The sequence below is a fragment of the Danio rerio genome, chromosome 13, assembly GCF_052040795.2.
Source record: "Danio rerio strain M-AB ecotype USA chromosome 13, GRCz13ab, whole genome shotgun sequence".
Classification (NCBI taxonomy): Eukaryota; Metazoa; Chordata; class Actinopteri; order Cypriniformes; family Danionidae; genus Danio; species Danio rerio.
The window spans coordinates 31645003-31667211 of NC_141033.1; the positions used below are offsets into that span (position 1 = coordinate 31645003).

General features: G+C 34.6%; 1 protein-coding gene across 1 annotated transcript in view; it reads left to right on the forward strand.

The window, feature by feature from the left end:
- The window catches only part of LOC147834222 (uncharacterized), a 204824-nt gene that overhangs the window by 181259 nt on the left and 1356 nt on the right, over positions 1-22209 (forward strand). The window lies entirely within an intron of this gene.

The following is a 22209-nucleotide window of genomic DNA, read 5'->3' on the forward strand; positions in this document are numbered from 1 at the left end:
GTTGTTGATCATTTCCTACCTAGGCCACATATTATGGTCTATGTAGATTAGATAGTATACAAACAATTGGGTCTCATAATTAATGTGATAGATGCAAAAGAAATGGGCAGGAATAAAGATCTGAGGTACTTTCAGTCTTAAAAAATAAAGCTTCTTTATTAGCATTGATAATTCCATGAAAAGCCATTAACTTTCATGGAACATTTTCAATCCATAAACGATTCTTCATAATGGAAATAGCATCATTAGATAATTAAAATGTTCTTAACACTACGAAAAATTGTTCTTTGAAGACATTGTATATTACTAGAAGATTTTTTAAAGATGGCATTCTATGGCATTGCTGCAAAAACACTGATTTGGAAAATGTGTTTTTTAAAGAAGACGAGTGGGTCAGAGTATATCAGGAACAAAAAGCGATGGTTTGACAGCTAGGGTGACTGAGTATAAACCACTCAAGAGTCATTGTTGAATGGGCTAATAGAAGTTATACCATCTGGTCTGAGCCAGAGATCTACTGTGGCACAAGTCACACAGAATTTTAATGATGGTTATGGGAAGAATGTGTCACAATAAACAGAGTGCATTACACTCTGCTGCATATGGGACTGAGCACTACATCAATTCATTGTTAATCATTATTGCAGACGCTTCCCAACAATAGTACCGCCTGGCCTCCAAATGTAACAGATATTAATCCACATCTGTGGCATATGTTTTACCAACAAAATTAATGTCACTACAATACAACCTAAAGTGCACTAAATCTAAGGGGCACTCAGCAGTGTACAGCATTTAACCTTTTGAGACCCTGAGCAAATGGCAATTTATGGGGAGGGAGCCTTCAGGGGTTCATGCCTCGACAATCAAGCTGTTTTGGCTGAATGCAGTGGATTAATGACATCCCACATAGAAAAATTTATCTGGCCCACACAATCAGCTTTTGCTTGTCCCAGATACTGCAGTGAAATAAGAATACATTAGTGCACCAAGTCTGGCTTCCAGACAAGGACCAAACATGGACCAAATCATGGACCAAAGTTGATTAATAACATGGGCCTGAACTGTGACAGATGTGTTGATGTGTCACAACTGCAATGAAATTGATAAACCCTTGAAGCATTGGGCTCTGGGTGCAATATGGGTATGTTTTTCTGAAAGAGACCTGATTGGTAGAATGTTTTTTACCCCAAAATAATTTAAATGTATTTTAAATGTGGGTCAAACTTACGCCCACATATCAGTTTTTAACATCTGGACCAAACAATACATTTGACATCTGGCCCATGTCTTGTGTGCTGGCTTAAAGTGGTGCCACCTTTGCCAAACCCAGGTTATGTTTGGCCTACATGCTGTATGTCAGTGCCTGCTGTGCCAGCTTTATGCCAAATCTGGTCCAGAATTCTTTGCTACATGGGATATTATGCAGGTGGTCATGATGTTTTGCATCTTTTGTAATAATTTTAGGTAACACTTTATTTTCATGGTTTATTTGAGTATTAGTAGACAGTCTGCTTAATATCTGATGATACTGCTTCTTCAACAGACATTTAACTGACTAGAAACTAAGCAAGTACATGTCAACTTACACTAACCCTAACCCCAACCTAACAGTCTACTTATAATATAATGAGAATTAGTTGGCATGTAGATGCAATGTAACCTAAATTCAACAAAAGGACAATCAAAATAAAGTGTGACTTTTTTTTATATCCCTAACCTCTTTCAAAGTCTATTTAGAGAATCACCATATGTAAATGTCTTTTATAAAATGTATTCATGCAGTTATTCTCTTCTACTTCAACAAATACAGTATTCCTATATGAACTAATTGACATCCCTCCGACCTTATTTGACATTTAACTGAACAAATTTGTCATTGGAACTAAAGAACAATTTCCCATTACGCCGATTAGATTTAAATTAATTCATCAATTTGGATTATTCTTCATGTTGATAAAGACTCCAGCCCAGATTAACTCTCTTTATCCAGTTTACATAATGGTATTTGCTCAAGTGTGAGATTACGCTAATCCTCGAGCACACAACAGTGATCAATGGACCAGATTACTGCATTATGGAACTAATGAAATAAAAACAAGCATTCTTGCTGAAGAAACAGGTTCCAAATTCTGTTTACAAGATGTTAAATTGCATAATACATTGTTAGCTTCTGAGATAAAGCCTTTTTAATTTCTTGAAAATGCCTTTGAATTCATTTTCATGTAATCTAATATTGCTGCAACACTTCAGGAAACAATTACAATTTTACAATATATTCATGATATTGATTATTCTGATTTACAAGCTTTTGCTGGTGCAGTAGATCCAGTAAATGACACCTATAATGGTACTTCATCTGAAACAAGGGAATAACAAAGCCAGAACAAAATCAAGGTGTTATTCTGAATTACACTCCAGCAGCTGAAGATATCTGTTGATTTTGGCACTGACGCCATGCTGTGCGCTTTGGGGTCTCTACTGTATCTGCTTCCTCTTCTCTGTGTTTTACTCCCACACTTTTCCTTCCACTTCTTTATTGATAAAAGAACCTCTGAGTGGTGAGATCTCTTTCTGTTCTCTCACTTCATGATTCAGGAAGAAGTCTCACATTCACAAGACATCTGCGGCCTGGAAGAGTGTTTACGTACTTTCTTCAGCAGTCTTCAGAGTTTGGTCTGCTTCCTTTTTTTTCAAGTGAACCAGAGGCTGAAACATGCTATATAGAGTATAAAAAGTTTGCTTCAATAGCGAATAAAATAAATCATAAATTTAGAACCACTCATACGCCTGCTAATAAAACTGACTAGTAAAATATTAAGTTCCACTATATTCGAAATATGCTGCACTACAGTTTTGGAGGCCCACAGAGGGCTGTTCATATCTAGAAGAAAAAAACTATAATCATAACTGTCTGTACAACACACAATAATTCTAAAAGCCTGGACATCCACTTGTACTGAGATGAGCAATGTGTCAGTTCATTCCAATTGGGAGCTGAAATACATGCTCTGTAAGGGAATTGTTGGAATGAAAGTGAATTAAAAATGTCTAAAAGCTGAGAACTTAATGCAAATTTGAGCAAATTATTATGTTTGCAACTTTTGTCAAGAAATTGGCTTTCCAGTGTTTAATTTTTTAACTCTGTGGACTGATTCAATGAACATGAAATGAACCAGAGATGATTTCCAGGTCGAAGAAGGCTGAGCCACAGGTTGCGGTTAAAGTAGTGTTTTTTTTTTCATTTTAAAACAGTATTTTAGAATGAAAAAAGCTTCTCATCCAGACTTTTAATTGCATTATAAAAACAATCTCTGTCCACACTATGCAGCCTAAACCATGATATGTGACCACTTCAAAAAGATCACTTCACTTATTCATGCTTACTGGGGATGCATGTATTTTGCCTGGCATCCATTCTTGCAGTCTACAGTCTAATGTAATGTTGTATACGCACAGCTAGTGTGTTTAGCCAATGAGAAACTTTTGGTAAAAATTTAATGTGACTATTTTCAACGTCATAAGGTTCTTTTAACAGCATGAATGTTGTAATGTAATTACAATACATTGAGTTAAATAGACTTAAGCGTTCATTCAGTTGTTCAAGCGTAAAACAAGATAAAAACCATATACTCGATAATTCCATCGGGATCAGCAGGTGAGCAGAGAAACTTCATTGAAAACACTGGGGTAAAATAAACTGTCATATTTTAAAGACATGGCAGGGGAAAATGGGATTTAACACAATGCTTCTTGTCCGGTCTGATATATTGTATATCGATCAGGCAGTGAAGATCACTGACTTTTAAAGAAATCAGAACTTAAGCGTGGCAATTTTATAATGAAATGAAGTAGTCTAGATGCCAGATGTAATCATTACAAAATATTTGCATAATATATAAATTATAATATATATATATATATATATATATATATATATATATATATATATATATATATATATATATATATATATATATATATATATATATATATATATATATATATATATATGTATATGTGTGTGTGTGTGTGTGGGTGTGTGTGTGTGTGTAAACATAAAAGTTAGTTATTTTCACCTCAAAGCCACAAATAATACTTTAGGTAAAGGACACCTATTTTACCCATTTTTTTAAAGTCTTTTGTGTCTCCAGAATGTGTCTGTTTCAGCTCAAAACACCCATCAAATTATTTATTATACCTTTCTGAGTATTGGAATTTTTTGGTCTGAACACAATGTTGCTGTTTTTGTAGCCTGTGCCTTTAATGTTAGTTCTCCCCACCCACTGTTCCCACGTGCCTGTCAGAGTATGCCTAATCTCCAGCTCGGCTGAGTAAGAAAAACAGCTGACAGACATGAAGGAAGCAGAATTTTGAGAAGAACTTTCCCAATGATTATTTGATGTATTTGTTGCAGAGTTAATTCAAACCATTGAATACATGTGTATGATGTATCATACACAATGTTGTCACAAAGTTCAAGCACACACACTTACACACACACAGCGTACATACACACACAAAGTGCATGCATTTAACTTTGCACTGTTTGCATGGCAAATGTGATAGGATACATGTTATTATCTACTGCTGTATGGATAGTCATTATGGGATTGTACAAAATAAACCGTCTTCTATTATAATTGTACTGACATACAGTAGTAAAATTGTTGTGGTCGTCCTCAAAATGGGAGGGATTTGGATCCTATTTTAACGTCAGGAAAAAAAAGAGTCTTATTTTTGTATTACTCCAATATGACTGTGGACACACTGTGTATGTGTACACACAGTTCTGTCCGAAAGATGATTTTCATCATAGGCGCCCTTTAAAATATGTTTTCTTAACTCAGCCAACTTTTCTTATCAGATTTGATGTTTTGAAACTTGATTTGAACCTGATTTTGTTCAAAATGACCTCTCACCAGCTAGCCTTAAATTTTACTTGAAGTATATTTAGCTGGCTTGACTAAAAAGGTGCTGACTTGTTGCTTTGCAATGACTTTGCAGGCAGCATTTGTGCATGAAGGTGCCTTAAAAAACAATTTTGGAGACACTTCTGAGGCAGCATAATAGTTTTATGGCCTACAACAAAATATCGAGCTTTGGTGAATATTTCATTACTCAAGTATTAATTTAATTCTAGAAGTGACAATGCAAATGCAAAAAAAGTACAACCACAATGTTAAGCCGTTTTTCTGTTTTAGCACAACGGTCTCAGAATCAAAATGCAGGATTGTGGGGTATCATAGGAATTCAAGAATACATATACTGTATGAAAGAATTGATCAGGTGAAGGTATCTTAGTACACAGGAAAACTTGATTTGTTGCCTCACTCCTACCCCCATATGTTTTTAGGACATGTGGAAAAAAAAGATACAGATAAATCATTTATTGCAATATTTCATAAGAAATTGTCTGTAGAATAAGAAGTAGCACCTTTAAACCATGAAACCATATAAACAGCAAATAGAACATGAATTTATATTGGATGTTGCCTCTTCGTTTCAGAATATAATGGTACAGATATCTGCATACGATGCAGTTCCACCCTATACTCATCATCAAGGAGTTCATCGATTCAGGTGTTCTTCTCTTACTTGATTTTTTTTTCTTCACTCCTTTCTTATTGATTTTGAACATCTGTGTATTGGGCATTCAGTACGATGCTGAATGGATTGCATGGCGCCAGAATATCTCTCTGTGCGCCTGGTAATTTGTATCTGAATCATTTATCTTGTCCACCGTGTTCTTGCTCGGCCAACCTCACAATCTGATTCTGATGGCTGACTCCAACAACAGTTTGTCTCTGTCCTTCCCCTTGTCCCTCCCTTTTTCAAACAATGTTTTTCCATTTCTGTTCTTTTTACACTGTATTTCTGCCGTATCATTTTTGTTGGTAGCCGTTTGGGATTTTAACTACGACTCCAAACACAATCATGTATGCGAAAATCACTGTGAAGCACTTGAGAGATGTTGTAATTCAGCTTTTGTAGTATAAACAACGGTTCAAATGTAGCATCTTTGACTTTTTACAGCTTTAAAGAGCTCATGTTTTGTTACATCTGTGTATGATGCACATCCTCAGCTTAAAGAGATCCCCAGCCGAACGGCTACCCTGACTTAAAACAGAGACATAAGAAGGAGACGAGAATAAAGCAAAGCGTTTCTCCTCTCTCTCGAGAGCGAGCAGCCGTTCTATCCTTCTGTATTGGGTTTGAGAGCAGTTCTTTGTCTTCTGTGTTCCCTGGACCCCTGCTGTCTGAAAAGAGCCCTCTGCAGGGGCCTGACTCAACTCGGACTCTGATTTTTGTGCTAAGGGTTCACGTAGTGTAGAGCCCATTCCTGAGTTAAAAGCACACTGTGAGTTTCTTCTAAATTGTTGATTTTTTTTTCTTCATCTTTTAGAAAGACACAGTCTTTACGATTGAATTATGCTTCAGGGATAAGCTTTGAAGACGTTTGGTTTTATTCCAAAATACACCACAATTTTTGCTGTGGAAATTGCATAGTGTGTCTGCAAGTGCTGTGTTCCAAAACGAAGTGAAATGCATTAAACTTGTCAAATTTGATTGAACAGATCTTTTTTTAAGAAAATAAATACAATTGAGGAAAAAAGTACAATACATTGTTAATAACGTTAGTGTCTTTCTGATTATACTGAATCATTCAAATGTATGTTGTGCACTTTTCTAACTGATTCCGTCTGAAAATTAGCATGTCATATTTCTAAAACTTATTCATTATTTTCTTAGTGTCATGATGGGCACAAACTGAAAGTGAGAGGTGGGATGCAGATCTTGCAAAGGCTCAGTTATGTAGTACTTTGTGGACTTTCATGGATGACAAATCCAGTCTTAGGATGAATGCGTATGAATTTTTAGCAGAAGCCAAAAATAAACAGCTAAATTTTAGATTTTTCTTTTATGCAAAAAATCATTAGAATATTAAATAAAGTTCATTTTACATCAACATAATTTGTTAATTTCCAACTGTAAATATATCAAAACGTTAATTTAAAATTAATGTGCAATTAATGTTAAATGAATGTTTTGATATATTTACAGTTGGAAATTAACAAATTGCTTTGCACTTAATTAAGACAACTTTAAAGCTGAATTTCTCTATTTAGATTTTTTGCATGCTCAGATTCTAGATTTTCTAATTGTTGTATCTCAGCATAATAATGTCCTATCCTCACAAATCGTGCATCAATGGAAAACGCATTTATTCAGCTTTTAGATAATGTATTAATCTCAATTTCATAAGATTGACACTTATGACTGGTTTTGTGGTCTCGGGTCACATTTCTTGCCATTTAATACCATTTTTGTTGTTTTTTTTCCTCTCTCTCACTAAAGTCTTCACAATACACTATAGAATTGCTTCCCTATAGTTTGCCAGCAGTAGCAGGCAGCATAATAAAAGATTTGCAAACCTTTTGGAATATGAGTACCTTTAAGTCAACTAAATCATCAACAGACAGCTCCTTGGACAGGCTTTGAAACTAAACAAGTTTCTGTTTATGCAATTGGCAGTCATTTGCTATTAAGATAAAAGTCTGCGCATTCTTACTGAATCAAGCCCATGACCTTCACTCTTACAAAGTAAGGTACAAAACTTTTTTTTTTTTTTTTTTTTTTTGCAGAAGAACCATTTTTGGTTCCCAACATTTGATGAATATTTTAATAATTTAATCCTTTATAGGGCACTCATTGAAATCATTCACTCACTCATTTTCTTGTCAGCTTAGTCCCTTTATTAATCCAGGGTCACCACGGTGGAATGAACCGCCAACTTATCCAGCAAGTTTTTACGCAGCGGATGCCCTTTCAGCCGCAACCCATCTCTGGGAAACCTCCACACACTTATTCACAAACACTACGGACAATTTAGCCTACCCAATTCACCTGTACCGTATGTCTTTGGACTGTGGGGGAAACCGGAGCACCCGGAGGAAACCCATGCAAACACAGGGAGAACATGCAAACTCCACACAGAAACACCAACTGAGCAGAGGCTCGAGCCAACGACCCAGCGACCTTCTTGCTGTGAGGCAACAGCACTACCTACTGCACCACTGCTTCGCCCACACTCATCGAAATATGCATTGATAATCTCTGGAGTGCTACAAGGTTTATTACAACTTTTTAACTTTTATTGTTAAAAATGTTATTATAATCAATATTGTTGAAATAACCACAGATGATTCTGCACCCACTACGAAGTTTAAAACCTTTTTCATTGAACCATAGAAAAAACCTTCATTTTAAAATGTTGCCTGCACTCAAACCCTTCAAAATACCACCAATAATACAATTTTAATATGATTAAGACAATGCTCTGATTAAGAGTCTACCATGTAAATAACAATTTATGATTAATTTAATCTGATTAAGTTCATAATCAAACTAAACAGAAATCAAGTATGCCGGCATAGTTGGGTATGCCGATTTTATTGGCAATATTGAAGTGCCGTACAGACATGTAAACCCCTTAATTAAACAATTACCGTTGCATAGGATTTTTGCAACATTTTGTGACAGAATATTCCATACACACAAGGCTGTTCGACACTATTCTCTGCACCTACCGAGTCAGTGACAGACCGCAGACACCTGCATTGTAAAATGCAGGTTTTTTTTGCCCATTCAGCATAAGGTATCAAATTCCATTAAAACAACACTCGTGCTGCAGTTCATAGCATCTGATATCTCGTTTGTAACTGGGGGGCATGCATGAAATGTTTCTAAATGAAAGGGTAACTGACGAACTACAGCTTTTTAAAGCTGAAAAATCAAAAATGAAACACCCGAAATGACATGAAACTCAAGAGGAAATGTGGAAAGTGTGGTGACACAATGACTTTAATCGAATTATGTGCTATAATAACATGTTAAACGGGATCCTGAAAGGAACATACTAAAAGCAACTCGTATAAACACCTTAATAATATTATTGTCTTATTCAGAGTAAATCAAATAATTCAATTACTGATGTCTTTGTGAATGTTGTCAGTGTTTCTAAAGCAATTTCATGAAGCCATTTTGGTTCCCAAATTATCTTTTCATTGATCAAATGTTAAAAGAACCATATTTCTTTAATATATATAAAAAAATCATTTCCACTATATCAAACTTTTGACAGAATGGAAAGTTTCCTTACACAGTTGTAGTCAGAATTATTAGGCCCTCTTTGATTAATTTTTTTTCTTTTTCAAATATTTCCCAAATGATGTTTAACAGAGCACGGACATTTTTCACAGTATGTATGTGAAAATTCTTATTTGTTTTAATTAGGCAAGAATAAAAGCAGTTTTAAATTTTTAAAAGCCATTTTAAGAACAAAATTATTAGCCCCTTTAAGCTATATTTTTTTTTTCTTGTTAGTCTACAGAACAAACCATTGTTATACAATAACTTGCCTAATTACCCAAACCTGCCTAGTTAACCTAATTAACCTAGTTAAGCTTTTAAATGGCACTTTAAGCTGTATAGAAGTGTCTTGAAAAATATCTAGTAAAATAATATTTATTGTCATCATGGCAAAGATAAAATAAATCAGTTATTAGAAATGAGTTATTAAAACTATTATGCTTAGAAATGTGCTGAAAAAATTTCTCTGCTAAACAGAAATTGGGGAAAAAATAAAATAGTATATAAACTATGTTAAATGTTTACCTAGTACATGTGTTCACTTGTTTGAGCTATGTTTTTTCATAATTTATCTGTTTTGCACAGAAAAGGCTGCCATTGTCATCACTTTTCAATGACAAGTTTCTTTAGGCAATAGTAGTTTAGAAACACAGAGCTTTATATTTGCAGTCTATGTAACCAAAACAAGTAAATAAAAAATCTCACAAATGTACACAATAAGACATCACACAATATGAATAAATTACCACAGAATAAGAATATGCAAATAACAAAAATGTGAGAGAATCAAATTATTTCAAGGTGACGATTTTTTTAAAGTGTAAAATCAGTTGGGAAACCTTAATTAGGACACAGACGTTGCACCCATATGATTAACAATCCATCCTAAATGTTTAAAATTGTAATAAATCTGTTTCCCCCCCTTCCTGGTGTGACAGATGCACCTTAAGTGACTGAGATGGTAGACACACATATGCTAGCGGTAAGGGTATGACATGTGTGTGTGAGCAAGAGCAAGCGTGTGGCAGAGTTATATTTAGCTGGGCTTGTGTGCTCATTGTGTGAGGACCGTGGATAGCTGGAATCAGGTGTCCAGGTGTCTCTCTGCGTTTAAATTAGCACCTCTTTGAGCTGCCCTGCTCCCGTTTAGACTCGGGGAAAAATGTGCTCTCCTCACACCTCACCAAGAAAAGCTACAACACCGCAGGCTAAAAACCCTTTATTCTATCATGTCTCTCTCACTCTCACCCCCCCAATCTTTGTCTATTACCCTTATTCTCCTCTCGGTCTTTCATTTCCACATGCTGCTGTTTTATGGGACTAATGCCATTTCAAAGACACATTTGGAAGTGTCCCACGCTCATCTCCTCTTCATTTTGGTTTCAAACGCTGGCACCAAATGTCAGTTAATACCAGAGAGCGGTGTCTGTAATGAGAGCGAGTAAAAGCATGCACAGGAAAATATCGATTGAGTCTTTTAAATTGACCTGCGCTGAAACTTTATTACATTTTCTGGTGAGTTCGATACATAAGTTAATGCTGCTCTGCTGCTGTTATCGCTGTTTGTTCAAACAGAAGAGTGTGGGATGGATTAGGCCAGTGCATGATTCATGTGGTTTGAGATAGGAGTATCATCCGGTGGTTTGGCAGATTGGATCACAGGATCAGCAGGAGGTGGAAGAGAACCTGCAACTTGGGCTTACATGATGCGGCTGATGTGCCACTTGGGGAGAAGGTATAGTAAAGACTGTCAAATGACTGATAGATAAATACATTTGCACATGTGATATGTGCTGTGTAGATAGGGCCATGTAGTTTCATATGGCATATTTCCACTGAGTGGTGCAGTACGGTACGGGTCACCTTTACATCAGGCTTGCATTTCCATTGAAAAAAGGGTACCAATGGTATGCTTTTGGTGGGTGTGGTGTACAACAGAAAGTTTCAGTCGACTTCATTCTCGCTTTAGGAAATGTCAAAGTAAAGCTGTATGGGTCGTTCACATATCAAATGAGAAGCACTTCTCATAAAACAGATGCTTTATACACAAATACTTGTGTACAAATGTTCATTACTAAGCTTTCTATGAACATGTTTTGATTATAACTGCAGATCAATGATGAGTGTGAAATAGCCTACTGTAATGTCTGCAATTATATAAAATAAATAAATAATTGTAACATAAATGAACACACACAGACTTACAGCCTTACAGTCTCTGATATGTTATCAATTACAGAAAAACTACACTCAGCTAACATTTAGTCCTTATTTGGCTTGAAAAACAACACACAACATATAGACCAGTCAGTGCAAAGTACCTCTGATCTGTATCTTTAAGCACTTCGCCAGCATTTGTAACCTCTTGTTAGAAAGTAATTCCATCATTCCAAGTTCATAATAATCCAAAAGGTGATGATAATAAATAATGTGTTCATGTTTTAGATTGCTGAAAGAATCATTTGCTCCTTTGTTTTTTCGCGCTTCACTCTCGTGTTTGTCAGTTTCTGAAAGGATCAGATGTCAATTGCACTTCAATAATCACGCGCACTTTATTATCATCAGCTCAAGAAATTTGTTATTTCAAATATAGATGCGTGGTGAGCGCATGCGAGAAAGCAAAAATGCGCATGCTTTAGATGGCCTTATAAACAACTACGGGGCACAAGGTAGATTCTGCTCTCTATCTTGGCTTTGTGGCTGTTCATCAAGACGATGACAAGGTTTGTTTGAGCTCTTGTCAACCATGGCTCTTTATTATATGTGTATATTATTATGGTGTAATGTCTCAGCTGTGTATTTAAAAATAGCCCTTACTTTGTTTTCATTCTACTGTCTTAAATGAATGAATGGTGTATTTCTGTAAACTACTGAAAAAAAATAAAAATCTGTTTTGAAAGATGCATGTCTTTTTTTTTTCGCACATTACTTTCTCTAAATCAGAGATACCCAAACTACGGCCTGTGGGCCAAAGCTGCCCCATGGTAAGCTTTGATTTGGCCTCATCTGATCCCATCTGAGAAGAAAGGGAGAATTAAGAGAGGGATGATGGTTTAGAGACTGTAATTTCTAATGCAATGTAAGCCTTTTTTAAAAAATATATATTTAATTGCTAATCTACAAAATAATAATAATAATAATAATATAAATAAAATAAAAAAACATCATTTTATTTTATTTTGAAATTAGAATCTTCTTTTTTAATCTTCTTTTGTGACATGGTCTATTGTTTAGTATTATAGACTATTGTTTATTTCCAATACAAAACCTTTTGTAAGACTTTTTTTCCCTCTGTGGCATCTTTGTCTTTGTTTTAATTACATTTTGATTACAGGTGCTCTAAAATAATTGAGAACAAAAGTCATGCTAATCAAGTCAAACCAAAATAGTCATTCGTCATTTTGTCCATTTAATCAAGTCCCAAGTAACTGTTAACACGGGAAATTATAGATATACATTTATTTAGAAAATATGGATACAGTGCTCAGCATATATAAATACACCCCCCACAAATCTATTTTTTAAATTCATATTATTAATAGGAAGCTAAACAATATCATATTTGTGCATAAACATTAGATTAGTCGTACTAAAGCCAAATCTGGAGCTTATCTAACAAAATCACTTATTGTAACGATCCAAAAACTACTACAGCCAAATTTGTATGTTATAGAAAAATATTAAATACAATTTTTAAAAAAAGAAAAAATCATGAGAAGCAAAAAAAAAAAAAAGTTGATATTTTGTTGATATTTTGTAGGTTGTAATTTATTTTTGCAATTTTTACTTGAATTTAAATGTATTGTCTTTCAGTTTCTAAATATGTTTGGTGGCTAAAATATTATTTGAATAAATATATCTGTTTAATAAATGTGTTTTGTTTAAATGCGCCAAAATATTGTCTATATTCACAGAGAAATTGAGAAAAATATTCATTTTTAAAGTGGGGTGTACTCAATTATGCTGAGCACTGTAGATTTAGTTCAATTTTCAAATTAGTAATTTTTTTAATCAACTGTAAAATGGAGACACTTGAGTTTTCATTTTTGTTTATAATGTTTAACATAAAGGTTCAAGTTTAAAAATAAGTTTGATTGTAATTGTTTTTTTGATTTGTGCAACTGAGAAAAAATGCTTAAATGGGTTTCATTTGGACAGTAGCAAGCAGCATAAAACTTTTCTATGAATGTATGTATATATATAAAGAAGAACACGGAAGCAGCTTTAAGTGGAAAGCACGAGTATGTCTGCGATCTGCAGGTATTATAAAGTTGATGACGACAACATTGCCATAGCAAACTGTGAGATATGTAAACTTGGGATTGCCTGCTGGGTATTTTAAGTTGAGATGCATTTTGTTTTTATATTAGATTTTCTTTTATATTTACTCTTGCACTGAAGTGCAAAAGTAAAGAATTGATGTCATTTATTACTTGATTGTTTAAGCTACCTCACAATGTTAAAATAAGGTGAATTAAATAAAAAATAAGAAACATTCTTGATGTGTTTTTTCGCTCTTCTTTATTCTTTTTGTATGCATTAAAGAAGTATCAGATTGGGTTTCAGTAGATACTCAAATTCAAATAATTCAGGACTCAAGGGCAAAAAAACCTGATCAGGACATCCTTAATATTTAGTAAATCAATTTTAGAAAATTTAAATAACTGTAAAAATAGATTCCCCAGTAAGTGGTGAGTTCTAGTTTTTCTTTATAATGTTTGATGGAAAGGATACAGTTTAAAAAAAAATTATTGTAATGGTTTTGGATTTGTACAACTGAAAAAAAAATGCTTAAACGGGATTCATTTGGACAGTGGCAAGCAGCATAAAACTCCTATAAACCCAAGCAATCGCTTCCAAACATAAAACGAATACTAATGCCATATTGAAAACAGGTGAAATGACCAGAAAAGGAGCAAATTCCTAATATACTTTAGACACTTCATGCCTTATTGCTCGAGTGCAGCAGTAATGCGACACCTCACACTTCTCACAAATGACCACATAAAGTAACACGGCATTAAAGAAATCTTTCTTTTATGTTCTCAATCCTTCCTCCATCTCATTCGCCTCCTCCGCTCTCCTTCTCTCACCCCCAAGGAAGAGCTGAGATTGGTGTGATGCAGAAGCCTGTGCGAACACAACATACACACACCTGGACCTTTACATAGGCCTCTAATAGGGTGACCAAGACAGCGAGCAGCTGTAGTCCAGAGCAGAACATTCACACATTATTATCCTTCAGGTCATAAGACTCATTTGTCAGACGGTCCGCTTGCAAGCAAAGGTGACAAGAGATGGTTATTAGATTTCTAAAATCCATTGTGATATATAATTTACAAGCATTTTCCTATCATCCCTCTGTCTGACTTGGAATAAAAGGCGCACATTGTGTCTGTTTTGCAGCTTTTTTATAGCTTTTCCAAAGAACCGCTGTTCCATAACTCTGTTCTACTTTATCCCCTGCTACCTAAAGCTAGTCTCCACTTGTCTCTTTTATAGAGTGGGGTTGAGCAGTGGGCCCATGGGGGTCTCTCTGTGTAGCTGCAGTGAAGGCCAGCAGCACCTGAGACCGGTGGTTTGCTGCAGAACTTATTGTCACTCCATGGCGCCCTCCATCAAAGCCATGATTAATAGAATGGGCCTTTTCTTTCCTATAGCCTCCAGCGCTTTCTCACCTTCTCCATTTATACTCTGTGCACAGAGCTCCTTCTCTCTCATCCGCTAACATTGGGAAGCTTGGCTCGCCAGGCTGGCAGATGCTTTCCGCTATCCTTGACGATCGTTACTTATACTTTCATTTTACCGGTATTCAGCAGAACAGTCAATACATCCAACTGCTCATAAAGCCAAGACATTTATGAGATCGACATGCCTTTAAATGCTTTATTGGATGGACGTGTTTAGCTGTGGGTTTAATCTTGGTGTAAACCTTTGACTTATTGTTATTGTTTACACTGTGAATTGTGCAAGTACAAGTTTCTTTAGATTTTCCTGAACACAGACAGCAGGTGAGGAGTGATTAAGCTTCTGGATTAGACAATTTTTGGTACTTGAATTTGATTGGCTCATGTGTTTTAAAGCTGTCAAATACAGGGACTCATTTTGAAGTCAGGCAACTCTTTTAATAGTAAAGGATTGATTCATTCACTCATTTAATTTGTTTGAAAACATGAATTTATTTTGTTGTTTGGCACAAAAATGGAATTGTTATTCATTTACTCAGTAAATTTCTATATATAAAATATATATAATATAAGAACACTGATGAAATCATGAACAAACAGACAAATGTCTGTCATGAGGCAGTTGGTTCATTGAAGGTTTATCTTTACAAATGAGTCTTTGGTTCATTCACACATTTTATTAGTTCTAAAGGGCAATAGTTTTTATGAGTGAATCAATAATCAATTTACTCAATTATCATCATTAAAGCATTCAAATTTCTATATGATGGATTCATTGATTTATTCACACAATTTGTTCAAAAACAAGGATTTATTTAGAAAAGAAACAATGATTAATTTAGGAACGAAGCAGCTGAATTTATGAGTGAAGCACCATACCAGTCAACCCTCCCGTTTTTCCCAGGATTCTCTCATATTTTACAGTTTTATCCAGCTATCATCCCGTAAAAGTATTTTCCTGTATTTCTCCTGTATTTTCAATCTTTCTATGAATGGTGGCAATAAACATTAAAGAGCCGAACCTCTCTATACACAACCCATACTGCCGAACCATCAGGGGAAGCCCCTAGCTCTTAAATGTGAATCTGTTCTGTGCTTTCGTTTAATTTAGGCTTGAGAACACTGGCTGCGTCAGAAACTGCCTACTATTCAGTAGGTACTGTATTTAAATTTAAACACTTGGCCATTTGAAAAGCATGTTTTATATAGTATCAATGTAAAGAGTAAGAATAAAACTAGGATGTACTACATCCACTATTAATGTTCTATATAGTATGGAAGTATGCGATTTCGGATGCAGCCTTTGAAATAAATATACAAATGGTAGGATTCCCTTCATTTTCAAAACAGTCACCATTGTCCCTTCTATGCAGTCCTCTTGTAGCAGCACGTATAGTAATACAGTAAATAGACAATGTTTAACAAATTAATTCCTTACACGCAATTTGAAGCTGAGTGAAAGTCTGGGTTTTGGGTGTGTGTTTGAACAGAAAAATAAACATAATTAATAATAATAACATCTAAAGGTGTCCATCTTAGTCAGTTTTCTTTTAAACAACTAATTTTGTCTTAAATGAGCATAAAAAGTTAGGAAAGCAATCAAATGCTTTTCATTGTAGTAAAGAACAGATTAATGAGATTTGATAGCTTGATTTAATTCCTTTATAATAGATTCATTTTAATAGGCTAAACTGTCAGCTAATTTATTAGCAGCTTTTCTCTAATGTAAACTATTCTATTTTTTTGTAAATAATAATAATAATAATAAAACATATACTGACAGCTTATTACCGTTTATTTTTGTACAATAAAACAGCACTAAATGAGCATATTTAGCAATTTGCGGATATTTTCACATCCAAATGTTGACAGGTATGGAAGCACTCACATGTTTAGGCAATCCATTTGCCATTTACTGTCTTCATAAATCATTGATTCATTCACTCATTTAATTTGTTTAAAACCACATTAATGTTTTAATAAATTGCAGTTTTCTTAACGGGCAAGTCATTAATTCATTTACACAGTTGATTCTATCAAAAATTGCCTTATTCAGGAATTGACCACACTTTTTTCTTTTCATTAAGCCATTAAGGTATTTAAGCATCATTCAGAAACACTGATTAATTCAGGAATAAAACAGTTGTATTTATTAATGAGACCTTGAGTCATTTACTCATTGTACTCATTTAAAAACACTGATTCATGTAGAAATAAAAAAATCATTTGCAATGCATGTACCTGAGCTATTTTGGGACGAAAATTATACAAAACAAAAATATGTTGAACAATATCTTTATACATTCACCAATTAAACATATTTTGTGTTTTTGGCTATTTCCATTTGAAGCAAAGATTATACCCTTGGGTTTTATTGTTTCTTTTGTAATAGAGCCATGACTTTGGAAGGGCAAAGACATTCCAGAATTCATCATCTGTTTCTGATCTCTCTCTGCCAATGAAATTATCACCAACTCACTTGCCTTTCCATCACTCTCATTTCCAGCGTCGCCCCTCAATCCTTCTCTTTCTTTTTCTCTGACTTCAATTCAATTCGTTCCTCTTGTTTTCCTTCCCTCTCTCCGCATGTCATGCTCCTTTTTTTTCAAAATTATATTATCTGCAATCCCTTTAGGTCTTCCTATCTCTTTAGTCTCTCTCTCTTTCTTTAATTCTTCCTATCTCAGCCTCTCTCCCTCTTTCCCCTTTCAGTCTCCAGAGCTCCTAGTAAATGATGCATAGCTGGGTCCCAGACTCTGAGCGATCATTAGTGAGGTGGTCCAGGAGAGATGGAGTGAAGGATGATGGAGGGAATAAGAGAGAACAGCAAAAGACATGTTTCATGCCCTCGGGCGTTTCCCCAATTCATCACTAAACCAGAAGTTGTTTGTGTAAAACGCCAGTAGGTGGCATTTCCTCAACCCACCCTCATTAATTCTAGTGTACGCACACACACATACACCTATATAAACAATGGCCACACTTCACAGTAAACACCTGATGCTTTTCACAACCATAAGAATAAATACATTTGCAGTTTTTTTATTCTTCAACAGTTGCTATGGCTGCTTGTTGATTGTTGCTGTGGTGATTTTTCTATGCCCTTCTGTAATGCATGTTCATTAGTTACTTGTGCTAAGCTGATGTTTGATTGTTAATTGGTTTGTGTAGATGCAAAAATGATTGGATGAATGATAAAAAATCTGAATAATGATAGCTTGAGCCAAACATGTTGCTAATTGTTTGGGTATTATTTTTCATTCAGAGTGATTTAGTGATTTTAGGTTAATGTGGATAATAAATATGTTTTTTTTTTCTTTAAGAGAAAGATCACTGTAAATAATTCTGGGTTGTTTCAATTATGGACAAAACCAACATCAGGGTAAAAACGTAATTAATGTAATCCAATGGTTGGGTTTGTCTGTAATTGATTCAAAATAATGTTGAGGAAACTGATTCTGAACTCCCTGAGTAAATCAGGTTGTTTCCTGCACAAAGCTGAATATATTTGTAACATATTTACATAACATTACCTCATATTCTTCATTAGTTGCTTACAAACAACATTAATTTTACTGTCAAACACTGGAGTTTTTGCTGCAGGTTAAATGTAGATAAGGTTTACCTCATTTTATACAAATTTGGGTTAAAATAAGATACTTTAGTTATTTGATAGTTAGTTATTAGATATATTATTTTTAGCTAAATTAGACATTTCATCACCTTGGAATCTGCGTTCATTCATATGTATCGTATCTGCGTTCTGAATGATTTTGACATTTTGAGCTTTAACGTTTTTACATTCCATAGCAAACATAGTAACATTTGTTTTTTAAATAAAAAGTTTTAAAATGTAAACAACTTACAAAAAACATCCCATAATGTAAATAAGTTGTCAATTAATAAGAATATGTCAATAAATCAATTTTGACAAAAATTGGAGGCGTGGCACCCAACCCCACCCCTAAACCCAAATGTCATTGGGTAATGAGCAAATCTTACTAAATTGTACAAATTAGATCATGCAAATTCATACGAATTAGCCACTGAATTAAAAAGTTACGAATTGTCGTATTGCATTAAGTACATCTGTAATTTCTATATGTACATTGTTGTTTATGCCTTACACCTTAACTCACTCTTGAACCTATCCCTGACCACCAAAAATGTCCCTAACCACACCTGTATCCTACCTCAATAGCACCAGATTTTGTTCTGCAATTCATTATGAACACAGTATTTTTTTTAAGCAAGTACACTTAACACAAAGTAGGACTGACATTAGCATAATGCATATCTTTTTTTTTTTTTATATGGTTATAAAATTAATTTGTGATTGGGGTCTTGATGCACAAAAATTATAAATTCCAAGGGACTCGAAAAGTAATTAAAAAAGGTTCATATATTTTAAAACTTAAAGTTATTACTATATTTCCATCTCTTGCATTGTACTCTATAAAGTGTACACACCATTCTGTTTTTACACTTATTTTAATTAATCTATTTATTTACTATTTTTTTACCATTCTTAATAAATGAATTTTATATTATGTAGAACATAAGTTTTGTTTCTCAACTCCCACATAAAATAAATACATGATAAAAAATAATAATTTATCAATGAACAATGAGCATCAATGGACAATTTTCACTTAGACGTAGTATTTTATTGGGGCTCAATGTAGAGAAGATGCTGTTTTTGTCACTGCAGAAACAAAATCAAATTGCTTGCGCTTACATAGGATGAGTACTCAAGCTTGAATTGATGCAGTAAAAATGACACCATTGTTACTGTTCTTATCTGTAGAAGTGCCTTGTTGTAAAAAAGAATCCTTAAGAGCTGAAATTCAGATTTGGCATTCTGTGTATCATTTCCGACATACACTGTAAGTGGTAAACTTATCAAAACAGAATGGGCAATGTGACAAATCAGAGCAGAGTAAGCTTTCAGAAAGTTGGAGTTTAGAGCAGAGATGCCCAAAATTGGCCCAAGCTAACCTTTGATTTGGCCCACCATCCTATTTGAGAAGAGAGGGAGAATGGGTAATTATCTTTGACAAAGATCATCAATTCGAACTTTAATGTATCTTTTTTGTTTGTTTGTTTTGTCTTGTAAATGAATCTGCTTTTTTATAAAATAAATGGGCTATATGCACATTTTCAGCCAGGTTGCCCGGTGGCTTCCGTGACCTATCTTTCCATTACTAAATGTTCATGTTTAAGATCGAATTTATTTAAAAATCAGGGATCAACATGCCTGTTAGATATACGATAAGAAGTGGGTTTTGGATTGGACAAGACGCGCTGCATTAAATTCTGTTTTGAATGGAATTTCTGCACTAGCCTGTTGCTACTGGTGGCGCTAGAGGTTACATTGATCTTTCATATAGTTTTACGCTTAAACAACTAAATAAACGTACGCTTAAACAACTAAGTCTATTTAACTAAATTTATTGTAATTACATTATAAGACTGATGCTGTAAAAACAACCTTGTGTAATTGAAAAGAATTACATTAAGCTTTCACGGGAAGTTTATCGTTGGCTTTAAAACTCTAGCTGTGCATATAGAGCCCATACTGTCACTTGACGGATAGAGGGCAATGCACAAGACATCGGCGAGCAAATCAAGGCCATGACATGTGTGGCTTAGTGTATTTAGCATAGAACACTATTGTGTTAATAATAGGGTTGTTTATGTTTTTACTGTAATAAATTCATTTCTTTTATATATACCACATTGCTTAATATCATTTAAAGCAATATTTTGTAGTTATTTCAAAATATTAGGAAATAAATTAAGAAATTACTCATGAAAACGTTAATGTAATACTGTTTGGTATTTTTTTAGACCATTAAAAGACACCCCACATCAGTTTGAACACCCCTGGTTTAGAGCAACTAAATTCTTCCATGAACCATTTCAGACAGTAGCTGCTTTTCGTCACACTGTGTTAATGCACATTTTAAAATGAACGAGTGGTGGAAATGACCTTAATTTGCTAAATAAAATAAAATAAAAAGAGTATGTTACTTGAGGTGAAAAGGGTTAATATAATAATGGGAGATGCAAACACACATGCCAAATTAACTCAGATGTAGCAAACAGTGGAGCCACGACTAATCAGCTTTCTCTATTATGCTTGTCTTGTTTTCTGTTGATTATTAGGTTACCAACACTACAGTCACCCACTCTAAAAAAACTGTATGAAAATGCACCTAAATCATTTTTAATTTTGCAAACTTTTAAAAGATCCATGCTACATTAGGAATGTAACCCAGCAACTTTCAGAAAACAGTTGATATTTTATAAGAAACTTTAGGTGTTTTTTTTGTTTTTTGTGTTTGTGTCTCAAATGACCCATGTTGCCATCTAATCTTTTTGTGTTTATAGTCTATGTTCCCACAGGCCTTTATGCAGACAAATGCTGTTTAATTAACCTTTTAGCCTTCATCAGTGGGACACACACACACATGCATGTACACACACAAAAATAGTGTGAATTTATTCTTGATTTGGATAAATCAACTTACATTTCCCAGATGAGACTCATTTGCTCCGCTCATTCTGAACGCATTATGCGTGAGCTAAATGTGCGAGGAGGACAAACTAAATAAATGAGCAGAGAAAAAGAGGAGAGGATGCACAGATGTGAACATGGCACACTGGGAAAAGAGAAACGGCCTCAGTAGAGCATAATCTTGTTTTGGCACTTAGTCCAGATCGGTTTTGTTGCATCTATACTGCATAATAGTGTAGGGACTTCAATCAAGAACATTTAATAGAACAAATACATTTCGATTGCAATCAATTGTGTTGATAACACAATAAAAAAGCAAGAATATTTAATTGACCTAATATGTTTCCATAATGAGAGCCCCAACAACTAGTTAATACTTCTTATAAATTAAATATAATTAACCAAACATTTAATTTAAACACGTTATCCCTTCAATTTTCTGTCTAAAATCTTTGGTTACTTATTGTAGAGGCAACGCAGTGGTGCAGTAGGTAGTGCTGTTGCCTCATAGCAAGAAGGTCTCTGGTTCGAGCCACAGCTGGGTCAGTTGGCGTTTCTGTGTGGAGTTTGCATGTTCTCCCTGCATTTGCGTGGGTTTCCTCTAGGTGCTCGGTTTCCCCCACAGTCTAAAGACATGCGGTACAGGTGAATTGGGTAGGCTAAATTGTCCGTAGTGTATGAGTGTGAATGAGTGTGTATGGATGTTTCCCAGAGATGGGTTGCAGCTGGAAGGGCATCCGCTGCGTAAAACATATGCTGGATACGTTGGTGGTTCATTCCGTTGTGGCGACCCCAGATTAATAAAGGGACTAAGCCGAAAAGAAAATGAATGAATGAATGAATGAATGA